Source organism: Physeter macrocephalus, chromosome 8 (assembly GCF_002837175.3).
Source record: "Physeter macrocephalus isolate SW-GA chromosome 8, ASM283717v5, whole genome shotgun sequence".
Taxonomy (NCBI): domain Eukaryota; kingdom Metazoa; phylum Chordata; class Mammalia; order Artiodactyla; family Physeteridae; genus Physeter; species Physeter macrocephalus.
The window spans coordinates 132,126,927-132,148,211 of NC_041221.1; positions in this window are offsets into that span (position 1 = coordinate 132,126,927).

Here is a 21,285-nt window from a genome sequence, read left to right on the forward strand (position 1 = left end):
TGCTTAGGGGAAAATAGTCACTAAGGAACAGCCCCAGATTATGGGGGTGGGGAGTTAAAAACAAAATGAACACCTTCAGAAAAGTTTCAGCCTCCTTACCATATCTCAGTGGTGGCCTTGGGCCTGGTGCCTGACCTGTCCTCAGATCCTGAGTGACTCTGCTTGGGACACTGTCCCTTTCTGAAGGGATGCCATCTGGAGGCAGATTCCATCTTGGGTGGCTGACCAGTGCTTGTCTTTTTTTTTTTGCTGCACCCCGTGGCTTGTGGGATTTTAGTTCCCCAACCAGGGATCAAACCCGGGTGCTTGGCAGAGCATGGAGTCCTAACCACTGGACTGCCAGGGAATTCCCTGACCAGTGCTTGTCTTCCAGCTCACTGGACTCGACTCAGCCCTCCCTTCCCCGCTGCTGCACCCCACACATACTTGAACCTGAGGGGAAGGCTGGACATGTATACAAGGGCTCTAACAGGTTTGCTAGAAGTCACAAAAGTGACTTTAATCAGCTTAAGTAAGAAAGGGAAATTGGTAGGTAATACTGGGCATCTCAGAGAACCCAAAGGCTGCTGGCATTTGTGTGATCCTGCAGGAGCCGGGAGTCCTCACTCTGCTTTTTGCCCTGTGTCTCTCTCCCTGTATCAGCTTCCCCATGGACCCAGCACGTTCCCACCAGCCTCGATCTGATGATACCTCTGGGCCCCTATATTATTTTCTTGAGACTGCTGTAATAAATTCCCACAAACTAGGGGCCTTAGAACAACAGAAATTTATTCTCTCACAGTTCAGGAGGCTGGAAGTCTGAAATTAAGGCATCAGTATGGTTGGCTCGTTTTGCAGCTCTGAGGGAGAATCCGGTCAGTGCCTCTTCTAGCCTCTGGTGACTCCTGGCAACACTTGGCATTCCTTGGCTTCTAGATGCACCACTTCAACGTCTGTATTTTTCTCCTTTGTGTTTCTGTGTCTTCTTTTCTGTCTCTTGGCCACTTGAATTTAGGACCCACCTTTATCCAGGATGATTTCATCTTGAAATCCTTACATTAATTCCGGCTGCAAAGACCTTTGTTCCAAATAAGTTCACATTCTTAGGTTCTGGGCTGACATATCTTTTGGGAGCCACTATTCAACATACTACAGCTTCTTTTCCAAATTACTAGAAGAGAGAATCTGTTTGGTCAAGGGAACAGAGTCATCCGAACGGCCATTTATCATTTCTTGACTGCCTTGCCCCTGAAGATCCTTCCCATTGAGGAATGTCAATGCATGAACACCTCTCTCCTCATTCCTGGCAGTTAGGGTGTGGCCATGTGATTTAAGTGGGTTAATTGCATGCCCCACTTGGAACTTAGGCTCTGAGCTGGTGACAGTTCAGAGCACACTTGTGTTGTAGCAGCAGCTTAGAAGGGCAGTGGCCAGTGGTGGCAGAGGTGGCCAGGAACCAGTGGGTGTCCTGACCTAGCTTTTCCCTGAGCGTTTTCAGCTGTGGTTCTGCACCTCCTTCTCCCCACACCCCCATTTTCCAAGCCTGTTTCTCCAGCCTACCCACTGATTGCATGAGAACCTCCATAGTAGGCCTTTTCCAGTAGGGCTTTTTTTGCTTGAGTTGGTCAAGCTTGATGTCTGTGGTTTGCTAAATAAGGCACCAAGTTAAACACTAAGGTTGCCAAAGCATAGCGAAAGAGGCAACCCATATGCCATATTGCTTGCCTATTCCGGGCCAAGCACTGTGCTAGACACTGGGGTGACAGGGGGGAAAACCTGGCTGATGGGGGGCCATCGGCTCTGAGTCTCATAAGCCTAGGGTTCAAGGTCGGCAGAACCCTTGGAGTTTATTCATCCATCTGCTGCACCTTGTACATGAGAAACTGGGGCAGCAGATGGGGAGGTCTTTTCTCCAGGTATCCCAGGGATTACTGGTGGTCAAATTAGGACCAGATTCAGGGGTCTTTTCAGCCCCCATTCCATGTTTTTCCATCACAATTCATCAGTAAATACACAGTAAACACCTACTGCATGCCACCTGCATGGTACCAGGTGCTCTGTGGTGAGTCAGGCAGAGCTATAGTCTTGGGGCAGGGGAGACGTGGCCACAGAAAGGTGACCTGCCACTGGCTGAGAGAAGTGCTGGGGGCCCACTAAGGGAATAGATCTGAAGAGCATTGTGCACCCGCCAAAGGGAAGGGGATGGTCAGGGAAGGCTTCCTGGAAGAGGGGGACTTGAGAAGGCCTTGAAGGGTAGATGGGATGTGAATAGACAATCTAGGTAGAAGGTAGGGGTGAGGATGACTGTGGCAGCCAGTCTGAATGGGGCTTCTTTAGGGGTCTAGTTGATGAGGATAGGGGACAGTTGTGATGGGCCTTGAATGGCCATGGTGACCTTTCTCCTTCCTTTCTGTCTCATCTCCTACTGCTTCTTTCTGAGCAGGGCTGTCACAGTTGTTCCAGTGGTTTATTGCACAAGGGCATCCAGGGCAAGTCGGGGCTAAAATCTAGCTTCTCCAGCACTCGCTAAGCCATGCTTTTCACATGTGCACAAAGGCACCTCGTGAGCTAGCGGTGACTCTGTGCTCTCTCCTGCCTTTGTCCCCCACCTCTGCCGGAGCCTTACTGACCTGACCAGGCAGGCATCTTAGCCTTGCCCTGTCTGCTCCTGGCTTTGGGGCAGTGCATGGGGCAGCTTCTCCCTGGACATTAGTGCCTGTCCCTTGTGTTTTGAATAAGTAAGTGCATCTGAGGCTTGGGGGCCCTTCCTACAAGTGACCCACTAAGGATGGAGCTGAACCCTGGGAAGATGAGAACGAGACGGTAGCTTAGGCTCAGACCTGCTCTCTATGAGGCTCAGAGCTTTCTCCTTGAGAGAAAACAGCTGGGCCCTTTATAGGAGGACATATATCCTTGCTGGGGGAGATAAAAATTTCTCTTACCCCCATAATCCCTTGGAGCCTAGTACAGAGCACATCTGTGGAAACCCTCATTCTTAGAGCACAATAGGATATGATGTGAGCATGTAATAAAACCAACCACAGCAGGCACCGAGGTGGTGAGGGCTAAGCCAGGCGTTCTGGCTGCCTGATGTGTGAGCCATTCAGCTGCCAATGTGTGGGGGGCGGAGGAGGGGGTGGTACAGATATTCCAAGGGACTGGATTAAGCCAGAGTTTCTCACACTGTGGTCACCTGAGGTGGTAGTGATGATGGGGGGCCCCACCTTGGATGCCCAGAATCATAACCTCTGGAAATCTGGACCACAAGCTGAAGTCACTGTTGACTTATACCTAGAGCCTCTGTTTGCCCCTCATATTGGAATAGATATCTTGCTTTAGCAACCACCCTTCTATCCTGTGCTTGCCTAAGCCCTTGAGGCAGCTTGGGTGTGTTCCTGTGACACCTCAGAGGAAGTCCAAGTGATGCCAAGACTGGGGCTCCTCCTGCAACTTTGCCTGCCTGTCTGACAACTGGGGGCATAAGGAGAGAGGAGGATCCTGGAAAGGTGTGCAGGTGCACACCAGAAGGTGAATACCTGTTCAAGACGGCTCTGGAGGTCTGACTCAAGACCACTGTGGAACCAGCAGGGAGGTAATTTCGGTTCCTTCTTGAGAGGATCTTTCTGATGTCAACACACTGGTGAAGGGAGCAGCTTTCTGGAGAGATGGGAGAGAGAGGCTCTCAGTGTTGAGCAAGTCATCCGATGCTTCCAGAGTCTTTTGAGATTCTTGGTGTATTTTTTTTTTTAGTGAACAAAGGCCAAAATAGGAGAAAATAGTGGCAAATTATAAATGTTTATATGTAATAGATTAGTGTGGTTAGTACATAAAAATACAAAGCAGTCTGTGCTGTTCCCAAGACAATTTCTGGATTTTAAATGAACATTAAATTATAGTGCCTGTAGGCATGAAGATCCAGGGATGGATCAGATTTAAATTTGTGGTTGCCCATCTTCCTCCTCCAGTCCCTGACAGTGTCTCAGTGACCACGTGTAGACTTCAATCACAATTAGTACCCGCAGCCCACAGCCCTTTTGAGGTCATGAGGCTGAGCCAAGTGGCCCCCTTGCCCATCCTCCCTTTCAGTTGTCATAAACACATAAGCCCAAGGTTGAGCAAACGATCTTTTAGAGGTGCTGTGTTAGGAATGAGGCTGAGGGATTAGTGTCCCGTAATTAGAAGTGGTGGGATTGTAGTCTGCATGTGTTGGAGTGGGGAAGGACACTATTGCATTTTGTAATTTCCCTCCAAATTGTTTTAGCTGAGATTGATTATTCCCCATCCACTCCAATTGATTAGACAGAATATTAAGAGTGCTCTGGCACCTACATGTATCTGAATGTTGTGAGGTTACAGGCAAAGTTCTTTTTTCACAGTATACCTAAGCTCTCAGGGGCAGTTATGACAGGAGAGGTGAATGGTGCTGGCACCTAACTAAGCCACTCATCCAACCGGGTTTGGCCATGGACAGTGCACAGCACTGAGTTTATAAGGTCGCTGGACAGTACTGATGTCCACAGGGGTGGCCTTGATGGGAATTTTTACACAAAGTAAAGCTATGGAGAGGGCCACCCTTTCTAAACAAAATTGCTCCATTTCCATCATCCTTTTCTTTCTGGAGCTACCTGGGGGGAGGGGACAGCATTGGTTTCATGGGTGGCATTTTGGAAAGAAAATGTCATAATACTTTTAGATAAAAGGAAGAAAAGGTGCAGCTACTCAAGAGGACGGGATGAAGGATGATGTGGGCCCCAGAGGTGTGCAGCGTTCCTTTCAGTTGGTTAAATACACCCGCAGATATGTGTTTCCATCTGAGAGAAGCAGGGTGGGGTTGGGGGAATGGAAAGGAGAAACAATTCCCTATTTTCTTTACTGATGACCCATGACAGTTGTGGAAAGGGGGGCAAAAGGGGGGGAAACGAGGCAGGAGGGGGGAAACAGAGGGGTCTTTCAGTGACAGAGCAAGGAAAATGGCAAATTATCCATGGTTTCCAGAAATCCGTGGAGGCCCCTTCGGCCCCTGCCCTGCTAAATACAGTGCCGGCTGTATGGATTTCCCACTTCGGAGATGTCTGCTTGAATATTCTTTGGCACTGGGCGCTGGCGTGTTTGGTTGTGTACAGTCTGCTTACGTGTGGGATGAATCTTGGCCTCCAGGGGAAGTCCTGGGTACAAATCTACTTTATTCTAGTGCTGCGGAAGAAGTGCCCTCCAAAGATACGCTGGGCAGCTCTGCAGCCAGATAAATGCTTTCCACAAGAATTTTTCAAATTCGAATGGAGTTAGTTCTCAAGCCTGTGTGTGGAGCAGGGGGGCAATGCGTGCTTGGGGTGGCCCCAGGTTTGAAGTGCGTTTTTTAGTTTGGGCCAGTCTTGGGTGAAACAATGTCCTTTTTGTGCCCAGAGTAGAGTGGGGGAGGCGAAGGGGATGTGCACACTTATGCAGGGAGGGCCTGCAAGGGTGCCGGCCCTGAAATGAAGAGGGAGCAGGCAGAAGGTGCTCACCCCCCGCCCCTCCTCAGCTGTGAGGCCTGCAATCATTCTCACATCAGCTGCTTGAGGCTACCAATCAATCCAGAACCTCCTTCAAAGCCTCTGAATTTTGCTTTTGTAGATTTTTTGAAGTCAAATCTTCTGGGCTTAGATCAACACACACACACACACACACACACACACACACAACATAACCCCTGCTGTCGCTGTCACTAGATTTAGCTCCCCAAATCCAGGCTGCACCTGCCACAGGATATTGCTAAAGCCAGAGTTAATTTCGCTGAGCAGTTTCATCTTGGTCCGCTTCATGTTTTTGAATTCTTAAGAACGTCTTCAGTTGAGATTTAAAAAATCACCCCCCCGCCCAAGATGCTTGTGAGTCAAGTGTGGGAAAACTGTGTGATGTGTGAGAGTATTCTCTTCGGTGTGTACAAAAGAAGTCGCAGGGAGATTCATCCGAACGGAATTTAACTATTGGGTTAGGGAGAGAATTCAGATATAAACACAGAGAATGGAGAAATAGCTGAAGTGTTTGCCTTTTTGCTTTTCTCTACCTTAATGCTCGGCTACATAAAGTCCCGTTGGGTTCGAACACAAATGCATTTTGTTTGTAGTAATTAAAATGTTTTAATGAGACAACCATAAAATCCACCATTAATTATTTTATTTCAAACACTTCTGCCTTCTTTTGAACCAGGTCTATTTAGAAATAGTTTAGAGAGTAGCCTGCAGTTTTATTCTTTCCTCTGCATTATACACAGGAGTGGAGAAGTCATTTATAAATAATTACACAATGTTTTGGGTCTTTGGGCTTGTATAATATATCAAAGCGATTAGTACACTTATTGTTCCATTGTAAATGCTTTTTTTCTCCTTTCAGTTTCACTTGCCTTGTCTTCTAGCTAAACCTTTTTCTGGAAATCTTTTGTCTTCTTCATTCTTTTTGCTTGTTACAGTCCAGGAGCATTCTTCTTATTCAAACACTCGCAGCAGGGGCAAAGAAAGCGACTTCGGCCGCATCTTAAGTTTTACCATAACTTTCTGGCATTTTCTTTCCTTTCAGTTTTCCCAGACTACCTAGGGGCAATGAAGAATTATAACATACATGAATTATTGGTACTCCCCTCGAGTTAAAAGGGGGAAGAAAGTGCCTCATTTTCTATGCCCCCGAGGGCCGTAGCGAGCGGGAGGCGGCTGAACAATGTATCGATCGCTTTGCATCTCTTTGGGACGCCGGCCGCGCCCGAGGCCCCACCCTCGCCGCCACTGCCGCAGCGGGTCTGCTCCGGCCCCGGACAGCCGGCCCTCCTCGACTTCTTTCATGGAGCCACAAATAAAGACTCCTTGGCTGGAGGAAGGGGGTCTTCTTCCTCGCGCTGGCGACCGTGGCGCCGCGTCTCCTTCCACGGCGCGGGGCTGGGCGGGGGCGCATCCCTGGGGGCGCGCGCGCGCGCGCGCGCGGGGCTGGGCGGGCGTCAGGCTCCCGGGCGCGCGGCCTCCGACTCCCCTGCCAGGCCCGCTCGCCTCCTGAGCCGCGTGAGGGGATTAGGGCCGCACGAGAGGCGACTGCGCCGCGGCTGCCGGCCACGTGAGGAGAGACGCGGCTTCAAAGGTCCCCACCCAACTAATCCTTGTCATCCGGTAGGCCCGCCGCGCCGCGCCGCGCCAGCCCCGCGCCTGGCCCTGGGGCTGGCTCGCGGCCCCAGGACGACCACCTGTCCCCTCCCCAGCCGGCTCCGGAGACCCCGGCGAGCTCGGGGGCGGCCCCCCGCGCCTGCGCAGCCGCGGGGGCCGTGGTCCACTTAGGACCCTTCAGACGCTCTCCTGGAGAATAAGGACGAAATCGGGGAATACGGGTGTTGGCATTAAAGTAGGGCCAACAAGAAGACAAATGATAAAAGATGCGCCCAAGAAAAAATACGGGCGAAGAAATCCCGCGGGAGAGGTCCAGCTCTCCCCGCTGGGGCGTCTTCCAGGCGGGAGGGCGTTCTGTCACTCGGTCCCCCCTCCCCGCCGGCCCCCGCCCCCCTGCCCGAGGAACACGTCGCAATCTGTCAGGCCCCCGGCCCTGTTTCCATATGAAGGGCGCGCCGGCGCCTTGGGAGCGATGAATGGCCGCTCGCGGTCGGGCGGGCGCACACGCCCCCGGCCGGGGCTGGATTTGGCCGCATTTGCATAGCAGGTGCTGATCCTTGTCCATTCTTACTTAAAGAAGTTTTAATATGGGATAAATTACCAGGAATTAGGAGCAGGCGTGGGCGGGAATAAAGGAACCGTGTCGCCCGTCTTCTTCCCGCTGCCTGGCGCGGGGAAGGAGAGAACTATTCAGTGAGATTCAACTTTTAAAAGTCGTCCGTCTCCTCAACAAGCCACAAACCCCCGAAAAGGAGTGGAGAGAAAACAGGAGGGTACTTTCAACGATTTGATTTTAGAATCTGTTCTGCCGCGAGTAAAGCAATAATCCCAGGGATAGTAATACGATTAGCGCTCAGAGATCTTTGAGTCAGAAAGTCTAGTCGAGTTTAAAACGTTAATCCCGAACTTAATCCGCCCAGTTGGCGGTGTGGAAGTGCTGTGCCACGAGACTTTGTTTTCTTCCCCTACTCTTAAAGAAACATCGGGCGAGGACCCCCTCGGCCCATTTCTTGATGAGGAGGAGGGCAAACCGGCTCTGGACCACCACCAGGCACCACCAGCCAGGGCTTCCTCTGGGCAGGGGTGCTAGCTCCCCCTTTCCTTGGGGAAACAGGGCCATGTGGCTGTGCCGGCCTCTGGGATTCATTCCATCTGTCTGGAATCTCGCAAAGGCTTGGAGCAAAGTGGAGTTTCGAAGAGATGGGATTTTGAAGAGACAGTGATTGGGGCAGGCTCATCTACTTGGTCCTGTCTCCCAGCCTCCTTTCAGCCAGACCCAAAGGTATTCTCTTCAGAGGGAAGAGGTGTTCAGGGTCTCAGGGACTGGAGAAGGGGAATGGCTGCCTCACACTCCAGCCTGCCAGGTGTGGGTCTGCTTATCATCTTCAAGGGAGAAGCATCTGGAGTCTGGGTCCCTTGAGGGGTCTCCAGATACTTGGGGGACTGAGAAGGGGCCACGGTGAAGCCACTGCTGCCCGCATGCTCTCCCCACCAAGATGCTGTCGGACTTAACGTCAGACATGCTGTCAGGCAGCATGGGGACAACAGGCTGCCTGCTCTCTGAGGGAGCAAGTGCCAAGGCTTTCATCTTCCTTGCCCTCTGTCTGAGGAGCTTTACTCCTTCCCTCTCGGTCCCCCACATTGCTTTCTTAGAGCTCAGCCCGCTCTGACCTCTGGTGGTTTCTCTCTCCTTGCCCAGGTTGACCCCACTTTGGGGCAGGATCGCGCCTGGGACGGGGCAGGCAGGCCTCTGGCTTGCCCCAAGCGCTTCCCAACATGCCTGCTTTTCCCGGAAGAAAGTGTGAGATGCCCAAACGGACCATATGGTTTGGAGCGAGAGCCTTGGAGCCCACAGACAATGGGGAAGTGAGAGGCCCAGGTCAGTGGCGGAGCTCGCGCGGCTGCAAACCTCTCTTTCAGCTTAATGAAGCTGTTGTCTGGGGGTAATGATGCAAATGCCCCGGCCCTTTCTCGCCCGCAGTAGTCTAGAACGTGATTTGTCATACAATCTGAATCTTTGGGAGGACTTTAGACAGAACCTCCCCCAAAGATGGAGATGAGCCATATGTGCACTTTGCATCTGAAGTGGGGGTGGGGACAGCGGGAGGGAGGACGCCGCCCACACCGACTTTCCAGAAGGACAGTGTTCTGACAGCCTGGAAGACCCGGTCCAGGTCCCCATGAGCCCAGTGCTGCCTGACCCCAGGAGGCTCGTGAATGGGTGCAGCACCGTAGTATCTAAAGACAGATTAGCAATGTGTGTTGGAAAAAAATGGGGAGGATCTGGATCGTCCGAGTGGGGTGGGCATTGTTTGCCTCATTCCTTTTCCCCGTGCTGCATGGTGAGGATGGAGGAGGGGCCATTCTGGACGGAATGCTCACTTAATAACAGTGCTTAGATTTCACTGTGCTGAGTGCTCCAGCTGATGCTAATTGGGGCCAGGATGAAACTTCAAAGAGTATTTCTGAAACAAATAGTAAAAGAGAAGCAGAGACCAGGTGCCAGGCATCCTGGGCCTGGGGCAGGTTGGGGTACCTGCGAACTAAAGTGAGAAAGACAAGCAGGGAAAGTGTGAAAACCAGCTCCTACTGTGCGCGTATGCGAAGGAGAAAGCAGGCGTTTCATTGCACCTCCAGCTCGGGCACTGTGGGTCCCCCCAGAGTCTGGGCACAGAAATATATTACTCATGATCAGTCTAAGCGAAGTGGATTGCTGTGGAATGCATCTGTCTAACAGCCTTGTTTTGTTGGATGCATTAGAGAAGCACCAGTGGCCCAAAATGACCCTAACAACAGCAGTGACAGTGAGGGTCATGGGGGGAAGGGTCTGTGGGATGGAGTCCACCCTAGGAAAAAAGAGAGCAGGGGAAGCAAAGATAACGTGAGTGCACCCACAGCCCTTCCTCACCTTTAGGGGAGTGGGGAGTTGGGTTGCACACTTCTCTGGGATTACTCCACCTCTTGTAACCCAAGAGTTGGTCCACAAGTTGGCATCGAAGTCCCAGGCTCTGCTGGGGGCTCAGCCGCTGAGCTGGCAGAGGGCTTGCTGGGTGGGTATCTGTTCACTCATTCTGTGGCAGTGTAACCTTAGGAGATAAAATGGGGTGGGGTGGGAAATGGAGGCACCTTAATCCGAGGGGGAGAGGTCCCTAATTACCCTTGCTGGCTGGAGGGGGGTCGGGGCAGATTGAAATCCTGGTCACGCTTTCGCCACCTATCACTCCCATGGCCACAGGTTAAGTTGTAGGCAAGCTCTGCCAAAGCCCTGGCCACAGGGTACTCTTTCTGCGCCCTCAGACGCCTCCAGCCTCCTCTCTGGGCACTGAGAGAGAGAGAAGAGGGCGGAGTTACCGCAGTAACAACACCAGCTCTCACAGCCCGAGCCTCGAGCTGCTCACTGCAACACCTGTTACCACCGGGAGGTGTGTCCTGGAGTGGGAGCTGGGAGGTGGCTGTCCTGGAGTCCAGGGCGGGCTGGAGGTGGGGGGCGCTGGGAACCCAGCGGGACTGGATTTTCTGCTCATTTGAGGGCTATGCAGAAAGCTTTGTTTAGAAAAATGGGAGTCTTTCTAAAACATCCCAATCTCCTTTCTTGCTTTAACAAATATGTGCCAGGTGCCATTTACATGCACGCAGGAAATGGCGAGGGTCAAGGTGTTTGGTACCAGTTCCTCTTTACTTCTGAATCTATCGTCATCATCATCATCATCATCCATATGGCTATAAATAATATTTGTGAACAACTTTTGTGAGCGGGACACTGAGCTGCACTCTCAATATGCATGATTTTATTACTCACAAGTCTATTTGCCTTTTTTTTTTCTGCCTTTTAAATATGAAGAGACTGAGGCTTAAGGAGGTTAAGACACATGCCCGAGGTCGTGAGGTCGGCAGGCAGTAGAGTCAGAAATGGAACCCAGGGCTATCTGGCTTCAGTGCCCGTGATGTTGACCACTCATCATCCTCCTTCTACCCCTTTCTTCCTTTCTGTGAACGCCCACTCTGTGGCAGCTCCACCTAGGGTCTGGGGACATGGAATGGAAACCACAGCCCTACTCTGTAGGGGGTGGGTGGCTGTCGCAGGTGTGGAGGTGGGGGACATTGATTCGAATGTATTTTAAAGTGTGAAGTGTGTGCCCTGCTCTTGCATATGTGTTCAACTTCCCAGCTCCAGGAAAGTCTGGGCCGAAGAGAGAATGAATCAGGTGTGAGAGGTTTAGCTCTGCATGGCGCAAGGCTGTATGCTTCTGAGGGGAATGTGTCTAAGGTGCGTCTCTCTCTAGGCACGGGGACATTTCCTGACTTGGCTGGACAGAGCACATTTCTGACTTGGGCCTGACCCCCATAGGATGGTTTTGTGTCATGCCCAAACCCACAGCACTCTCTGAATCACGCCTTTTGTGCCAGAGGAGACCTCTGCACCTGCTGGAGTTGGAGATGTCTCTTCCCCTTATGAGAGAGAGCTGTGCTAACGCGCTTCTCTAAGCAGTGGACACGGACAGGCTTTCCAGTCCCAGACAGAGAACAGACATCCCTGGAACGCTCATGGGGGCGGGGAAGAGGAGGGACTCCTCAAAGCAGAGTGGGGGCTGAGCGGTTGCTGGGGACAAGGCACACCTGGGTGGGTGACCATCAGCAGAAAGAGACCTGGGACTGGTTCCAGGGAAAGCCATTTGCAGTAACAGAGGCCAGAAGCGCACCTCCATTGTTCCCAGGAAATGACCCACGTGGCATGTTTGGGGTGGGAATGTGAGGGCCTCTCCCTCCTCTCAGACCCTCAGCAGCCCTCTCAGTTGCTCCCCGCCATCCCCTAAGTCCTGACTGTGCCCACTGAGCACTGGCAGTGGGTCTAGCAGAGGGTTGGGTGTAGAAGAAGACCCCATTCCTGCCCTCAAAGAACTGGTAGTCTGTCTGGGAGTCGGAACAGAAGCCTGCAGAGCAGCCAGCGGTCAGCATTTGAATGCAACTCTGTCTGTATGCGCTCACCCGCTCAGCCAATCACCCGCCAGTCATTTATGGAGTGCCTCGCAGGTGCAGGGGTCACTGTGTGCAGTGCCGGAAAACCCAACGGGGCTGCTCTTCTGGAACTTACTTTCCAACAGGAAAACAGACCACAGTCACAAAAATGAAGAAACATTTAAGATAACAGCAGGTGGTAACGAGTGCTAAATAAACAGGGTGCCATTGTGAGGAAAAACAGGAGAAACCTACTCCAGCTGAGGTGGCAGAGATCTCTGAGGAGATGACGTGGAAGCGGGGACTTGAAGGATGAGAAGGAGCCAGCCGTGGAGAGAGCTAGAGGGAAGCATTCCAGGCAGAGGCCCTAGCAAGTGCTGACTCTGGGGCAGGAACAAGCTTGTATAGTGTGAAGAACTGATGGAAGACCAGGGTATGTTAAGAAAGCCTTCAGGAGTGAGGTGCAGACCTTGGACAAACAATGCATATCAGGATAACATGAGTAAGAACAGGCCGTCTACTGATCGCTCACCAGGTGCCTAACACTGTGCTCATGTTACATCTGATTGACTCCTCACACCAGCTGGATGAGGTGTGCACTGTCATACTCCTGGTCATGCAGAGGTCAGACAGGTGAAGTCAATTGCCAAAGGTCGTGGAGCAAGTCAGCGGTGTAATCGGGTTTTGAACATAAGTCTGATTCAAGAGCCCAGGTTCATAACCACTAGGTGATTCTGTCTCCCAATATGTAGTACAAACTGCACACACCTGCTACATGGAAAGGACAGAGAAGGGAGGGACCAGAGGAAATTGTAGTCATGGCCTACAGTGTAGGCTGCTGGGAAGATCATGTATAGAGAAGTGTGGACAATCATATACTGAAAAGTCATTATTAAAGCTATACTGCATCCTAAGGAGTTTATTATTCTTTGATGAGCAGGGCTTCCTTTAGAGCATCTTAGCTGTCTAAAGGTGGAAAACAGCGCTACCTGTTGGTGAAAAAGGGTGGTGGTTGTGCGACAACTTGAGAACACTTGGATCCATCCCTGGTGAAGCGTTTCTCTGTCACCCCCAGGATGTGCAGGCTTGCACTGGGCTGGTGGGTGAGGATGTGGCGAGACGAGTGGGCTGAGGGCTGGAGGGAAGGCAGGAGAACTCGGAGGCACAGATTTGCCTCCAGAATAGAGAGGGGTGAGTTGGGAGGTTGGGCTCCCCACTCTGTCTTCCTCATGGGCACACCAGGGGATCTCAGAAAATAAAAATGGGGATGTGGAAAAAGTGAGAGACCTAGGAAGGCTCAAGAAGCTGGGAGAGGCTCCAGCAAAGACGCAAAACCTGAGCAAGCAGGTATTTGTGCATAACTGTGAAATATTGTAAGTTCTTCACTGCAGTATTGTTTGAAATTTAAAAGGTGGAAACAACCCATGTGTCCATCAGTAGAGGGTTGGTAAATAAATATGTTGCATGCATATCACGGAATGCTACACAGCTGTAAGAAAATAATGAGCAAGCTCTTTATGCACTGATACGGAAAAGTCCCCAAGTTGTATTAAGAGAGCAAAACAAAACAACAGCAAAAACTAAGGTGTAGAACAGTGTGCACAGTATGCCATGGTTTATGTAAAAAGAAGAGGGGATATAAAATATTTATCTTGTTTGTCTGAGCCAAAGGAAACTCTGGAAGATGCACAGGAAACTGTTAACACAGCGATTGCCTGAGTGAGTGGGTGGGAGACAGGAATGGGAGGGAGACCAATCATCTTATATCCTCTTATTTTTTTTAATTTTAAAATTAAGTGTATAAATCCCATATTCAGGTTAACGGGTTTTTAAAAAAAATAAGTTTATTTATTTATTTATTTGGCTGCTTTGGGTCTTCGTTGCTGCGCGCGGGCTGTCTCTAGTTGTGGTGAGCGGGGCTACTCTTCGTAGTGGCGCTTGGGCTTCTCATTGTGGTGGCTTCTCTTGTTGCGGAGCACGGGCTCCAGGCGCGAGGGCTTCAGTAGTTGTGGCACGTGGGCTCAGTAGTTGTGGCTCACGGGCTCTAGAGCGCAGGTTCAGTAGTTGTGGTACACGGGCTTAGTTGCTCCACGGCATGTGGGATCTTCCCGGGCCAGGACTTGAACCCATGTCCCCTGCATTGGCCGGCAGATTCTTAACCACTGCGCCACCAGGGAAGCCCCCAGGTTAATGGTTTTAAAAAGGAAAATTATAAACAAACAAAAAATAAAATGGAATTCTGATCCCATTGCGGCTTAACACCACTTCTTCTCCCCTGGGTCTTTGCTTCCTTGGGTCCAGAGCTGGTAAGCCCTTGTGGGCCACGTGCAGCCCAGAGTTGTAGAATCTGAGAGTTAGAGGAGACCTTTTATCCAATGAATTGGAAACCTGTAAACCTTGTATGTGTGAGATAACTTGTCCCTCGAAGGATTGTTGTTAGACTTTGTTCATCCGTGTTTTCTGATTCCCACGAGATTCACAAAGTTGCATGCATAAGCTTTCTGTGCTTTATTATAATTAGTGATGAGTCCAGGTAGCTGTTCATTTGGTTGGTCTCAATTATTGACTGAATTCCTACTAGGTTTGGGTGCTGGGCTGAGCCCTGGGAGTGTCTCAGAGAAGCCTTGGCCCCAGGTTCTGCCCTTGGGGGTGCTCACCGTCTGGTGAGGAGCTGGGAATGTGACCAGCGCCATGGTGGCAGAGAGCAGGGGGCTAGTGGGTGTCCCCCACTTGAGGGAATCACTCAGGTCTGCCTGGCAGAACTAGGATGAAGGCTTCAGGGCGAAGGGAGCGCTTACGTGGAGACTCAGAGCATGAGTGGTAAGCCAATGCACCCCTAACACAGAGAATCAAGGAGAAATGGCTGTTTGTTTTTAGTGTTCAGCATAAGCATGTGTTATTTTACAAGGGCTCTGTGTTCATTTTAAAAGAAGAAAGATGTGCCTTCTGTTTCTTCCTTGTAGTCACCATTAAAATTAGTGTAAGAAAACGTTTTCTCTGCACCCTGGTTGTTCCTTCCGGGTTTTATGGTGCAGGGGTGTGGAGGGCGTCAGACATGGCCCTGATCTTCCTGCCAGCACTCTGCCCCCTCAACCCCTGCCCGTGTCCCAGGCCTAGCTCTGTCCACCAGAGCAGATCTGACATATATGACCCTGTGGGGCCTCGGTCACTGGGGACTCAACTTCCTGTTGTTACATAGGGTGCTCTTAGGCTGCTGTCCCCCAGCCCCCGCTGAGGCCTCATAACTAGGCTGTGTTTGCTTTGTGACCTCAGTTGACCTGTTTGTGAATAAGAAGGCTGGACAAGGTGAACTACTGGAGGCCTTCCAGAACTCAGCCCCTATGACCATGATGCTGAACACAGGGGAAAGCTCACGTCATTTCCCAGGGAATGAGGTCCAGCATAGTCAGGTGGCCATGGCCTCCCTCCACCTTTCTGTCACAATAAAGATGATCTTTCTCTGAGGCTCAACCAGAGACAGCATAGCTCCACAAAAGAACATTCAAGGGAGCTAGGGACCAATATGGGTCTAGGCTGAGACCTGTCCCCTTTCTGGGCCTCAGTTCCTGGCTGGGGGTCACCAGGAGGCTGATGGATCAGGTCCTTTCCAGCTCCACCTTTACCAGAAGCATCCCTGGTCCCTCGGTGGCAGATGTGGAATCTGGGTCCTCTAGGCTAGCCTCTCCCCTTGGCCTCCTGCATGTGCTTTCTCAGGTGTCTTGTGTGAGTGAATTAGAGCTGTGTGTGTCCCAGTTCTCTGTGCAAGCCTCTTAATCAGTGCTCCATAGAGAGGAGCTGGGGAGTCAGTTGGCCCTGCCTCCCATTCAGGGAGGGGCTGCCATTTAAATTTGAACATTGTCTCCAATGAGTTTACAATTACAAACGACTGGCTGAAGAGAAGACGTGTAGCATACAACTTTGAACTTGGCTTTGTTTCTAGATCACAGTATATTACAGTACGAATTAATGTTTTTAAAAGTCTGCCCCAAATCTTATGGGTCCTGTGACAAAACTTCATTAAGTATCTTGGCAGAGGTTCAAAGCATTGGCTTATTAAATGTAGAACAGAGATGCTATAGAGTTCTGTTTCGGTATTTTGTCCTGTTGAGGACCTCAGCGGGTGGATGTGGCTTTGTCTGAGGGCCTCCGAGAGGCTCCCTCCTGACCAGCCGATGGGCTTTTAGGAGTTGACGTGCAACCACGGTCCTGGGCGGGACCTGGGCTAATCTTCGCAAGGTGACTCTTCCTCTGTAGGCACAGCTGATGAAAGGGAGTGAGCGTGGAGGAGGCAAAGGTGTCGAAGGTTCTGGGTGAATTTGTGAGTGAAGTCTGCGTTTGGAGCCTTTGCAAGCCCTGCATTCACTTGGGGAATCCTTTGCCACCTCCAGGGAGCTGTTGGAGCAGCCACAAGGTGGAGCTCTTCGCCCGCCTCCCAAAGGCATCTGCTCCCTCCTGGAAGGCTTTTCCAGATGGGAAGGCCCAGAGGGTCCAGAAGTGGGTGCAAAGGACTTGGGAAGAAAAGCGCTTAGAGGGCAGCTCCCCAGTCCCTTGACAGGGATCGCAGTGTCTCTGCCTTGAAGGAAATCCCCTCCTTGGCACACAAACCAGCCCCTTTCTGCCCCAATAAGTTAGTGGTGGTTTATTCCATCTCAGTCCAGGGCCGTGAAGCTCAGCGGGGTTGCAGGGTTCCCAGAGCCAATCTGGGGCAGAGTCCAACTCCCAAGTCCATGTCTTCCCCCGATGCAGATCCTACCTTGTATCATGGGGACTTGAGCCTCGTCCCCAGCGGGTTGCTGCATTTCATTATTCAGGGAGGAATCTCTCCTTAGCAGTAGGTTCTCCCTGAAATCATGCACTATGGCAGCCAGTTCCTGTCCCATGAAACAGAGAGCTCTAGAAAACCAAATGTGTAAAGCATTGCCGTTTAAAAGAACTTGCTCCTTTTAAAAAAGAGAATATATGTGCAGGAATTAAAATCAAACAATATGAAAGGGAGTCTAATGAAAAGAAAGTCTCTGTTGACCCCAGTTGCCCAGCATCCTTCCCTGGAGGTGACCATTGTTACCAGTTCCTTGGGGGCTCTTCTGGAAATATACATATGTACTTGTGCTTAGAATATATTCTTTTTTAAAACAATTGGCGGTGTATTGTTCTGGATACAGGGTGCCCCCAGATCTGCTCTACCTCTCATTCTTCTGCATGGTGCCCCCCAGAGGCTGATCATTATGGACTTCATTGGGGCCCCCCTCACCCTCTGCTTTCAGGTGGGCTCAGTCAGTGGCAGGCACCGGCCAGAAATGGTAAAGTGAGAATAGGGTGAGATTGGGGTATTTCTTTCCCGTCTCCTGTCCTGCTGGCTGTCCTCTCTCCAAGGCTCTGTGGATAGCCCTCCCCTCCAGCTATACTGTCTGGGTTTGATAACCACTCCTCCCTCACTCCTTCAGGGCTCAGTTGCTAACAGCTCTGCACTGTTGCTAAACCCAGGAGACTGCATTATCCCATTTGACTTTCCTAAACTTTGTCCACTTTTTTTTTATTTTTTATTTTTTTACAAATTCTCTCAGGGGTATGCTGGTAAATGTTTAATAAAAGTGGCTCTTTGGGAAAATCAAACCAAACCAAACCCTGATTTGTAGCATTTCCTGATTTCTGTGGTATAAATTCTCCCACTATCAAGTTACCAACAATTTCATAATCAGCTCACAAAAATTCTGAACATGTAGCAATCCATTGGTTCTCATGGGCTCGTAGAGCTGGCCCCAGCACACCACTGACTCTCCTTTGTTAAATTATCTTTGTTATCAAACCAAACTTGGGTCTGCTCGCCTGGACGAAGTAAAGCCAATCTACTGACACTGGGTTGTGGTGAAGGAAAGTGCAGCGTTTATTGCAGGGCAACAAGCAAGTGCAGCTAGTGTTCAAAACACCCAAACTCCCCAGTGGGTTTCAGGGAAGCATTTTTAAAGGCAAGGTGAGGGAGAGGAGTCCCAGGGTATTTGATCAGCTAGTGCACAATTCTCTGATTGGTTGATGGTGAGGTAACAGGGAGGTGTCACAGGGGTTAACATTATCAATCCTCAAGTGCCATAGGTCTGCGGGATGTGTGCTCATGGTCATCAAGTAGTTAATTTCTTCCATTTGGTGGGGGTTTTAGCATCTGTAAAACAACTCTGGAAATGTGCATCGGATACTATTATCTAGGTACTTCAGAGAGGAGCTAAAGCAGAGGATATGGGGGAGGGATCTGTCCCAGGAAGGCCCCATAGGGTCCTGGTCGATTACATCTGTAATTGCCCCATTTGAGTGTGCCATTCATTTAAGGAGCGCGGATCAGATATTCTGTAGGGTGCCAGAAATGGGCTTTTTTTAAAAAAAATTTATTTTATATTGGAGTATAGTTGATTAACAATGTTATGTTAGTTTCAGGTGTACAGCAAAGTGATTCAGTTATACATATACATGTAGCAATTCTTTTTCTAATAGAAATGGGCATTATTTTTTCAAGGCTTTGATGTCTAGCCTTTTAAAAAATTTATTAAAATTTATTATTAATTAATTTATTTATTTATTGGCTGCGTTGGTCTTAGTTGTGGCTCATGGGATCTTCGTTGAGGCACGCAGGATCTTTCGTTGTGGTGCGCGGGCTTCTCTCTAGTTGTGGCACATGGGCTCCAGGGCGAGTGGGCTCTGTAGTTGTGGTACGCAGGCTTAGTTGCCCCGCGGCATGTGGGATCTTAGCTCCCCAACGAGGGATCGAACCTGCGTCCCCTGCATTGGAAGGTGGATTCTTTACCACTGGACCACCAGAGAAGTCCCAAAATGGGCATTTTTGATGAAACTGTTCTGTCGACTCTTCTCCCAAATGGCTGAACCACTGCCATCTTTGGATCCCAGGATCCTTGAGCAGGGCTTTGTGTGCAATTGGTTGGCTGATGGGAGTGATAAAGAAGAGAGAGTCTGGAGGACCACTTTGGGGAGAGAGGTCATAGGACATTTGGGAACAGCTTGTTTGGGTGGTTCAATGGAAAGAAAGCCTCTTGAAGAGAAGGAGCAAAATCTCCCACATCAGCACCACAGTCTAACCTATGCGCCTGCAGATCTTTTCGTCTACTGAGCACAGGGTTTGGAGAGGGGCAGGGGTACAGGACGCTGGGGCAGAAAGAACTCAGACTGTAGTCTGACGGTGTTGGCTCAGCTCCGACTTTGCCACTTGCTGGCTGCACGGTTCTTTACAGTCTCCGAGCTCCAGGTTCACATTTGCAGAGTGGGGATAAGCTTTCCTCTTCTCCGGGAAGCTTGAGGATTTGCTGGAATCCTCAGGCGGGACCCTGCACATTTTAGCTGCTCTGGAAGTGATTGTTTTGATGATGATGATTGGCCCAGAGAGGAATTCGGGACCCAGAAAAGGCATGAGGTCTTTGCCCTTAGAAACTGTTTATTCTTCATGGAGTTGGAAACAGCTCCTTTCCTACCTGGGAGGGGGTATTTGGAGAACCCAGGCACCTAAACCTGCTTTTGGCTTTTCTTTCAGGATAAATATGCTATTCTAGGACAAGTACAATACATTAAGCCAAAGCTTCCACTGAGTGACTTCTTCAGAAACATGCCTGGCACCTTATTGTGGAGGAATGCAGTTAAGGCTTGTTTGTGAAACTACAATGCATGTATTTCTTTGTATTTAGAAACCTGAATTTAACAATCTATGTATCTATATCTATATCTATCACTTTTTCCCCTGAGTGTATTGAGCTTTTTCAAAAATGAAGGTTTCAAGGTTCTGAAAACCAAGCTGATTCTTCCAGAATGGGGTAGAAAACAGGGACCGCCCAACTCATGAAAATCTTCCACCGACCGTTTCTGAACTTGCAGGAATAGTGTTGCGATGTGGAGGAGAAAAGGGATCCAACGTTTCTTCCGGGGATTAAAAGTGAGTCCAAAATTGCAAGAACTTAGGAGAAAAAGGCTCTTGTTGAGTTTCCCTTTGAATAACCGAGCTGCTTTCTCTCTGAGCGCTAAGTGTTGAGATGCAGCGTCCTTACTGCCTAGAAACCCAACAAAGACGGGCTTGGTGGCTGCTTTGAGGTTCCTGTTCCATGTAGAATTTTAACCATGAAAAGACACAAAGATTGGTTTCTTCTGAGTCCTTAACTGAATACCACAAAGGGGGACAATTAGTGCGGAGCTGGGCTACTATCTCCCACCGGCTGTGCTGCTGCCATTTGGAACCTTGGGCCCCCCATCCCAGAGCCATGTGGGGTACACCCCAGCCCCTCTCCATCTCCAGGGTTTGGAAATGTGCCACAGATGTAGCCGTCCAGGTGTGGAGAGTGCTGGGCTCCAGAGAGACCATGTGCCGTGGAGTGGAGAGAATGGATTGTTATTTAGTTTTGTAGCCACTTTTACTTGCTAGAGGTCCTAATATGTAAAATGGGATAATACTTCCTGGATTGAAGACCTGCTATTAGGATAAGGTGAGATAATCATAGATAGTGTTGGCATGGAGTAAGGGTGCAATCATGGTAGTCATTTATGCAATACTGTTGTTCTCCCCATTCCAGGCTTTATGGCACAGATACCCTCTGCCCGACTTTCAAAGCCCCCCAGACCATTCCCAGCTCCGTATCCTCTGCTTTGACTGAGCAGGTTTCCATGATTTCTCCTGTTCATCTTCCTGTTACCTGTGCGGTTAAGGGGCCATATCCCTGACTGGAAGCACACCTCTTAATCTCTCAGAGCCCAGCTTTCATAGAAATAAAGGATTGTAACATCTGCCCCGGGGGATCACTGTAAAGGCTAATGTAGACAATGGAAACAGTACCTAACACAGTGCCTGATCCCTGGTAGGTGCCGAATAAATGCTCTTTCCTTTGCCACCACCTGGAACATGAGCTGGAAAGGACAGTTAACTGTACAAAGCAGCTCCAACACAGGCTATGTGCTGCCCATACAGGTAACTCAGGTGACCTTCTCAGTGCCTCATCTGTTCATGGAGTGTAACATAGTGGGTATGTGTGTGGACTTTGGACTTGGACTCCAGGGTTCAAATCCTTCGTCTGTCACTTTTATTAAAAAGTTACACATTCCTCCAAGCTTTCGATAACTCACCTTCAAAAGGGTTTGCAAAAAATTACCTAACATTTATATTGTTTTAAGATTAAATTACATGAAGTATGTATAATACATAGCTCATAATAAGAACCGAATAAATTATTGTTGGTCTTCA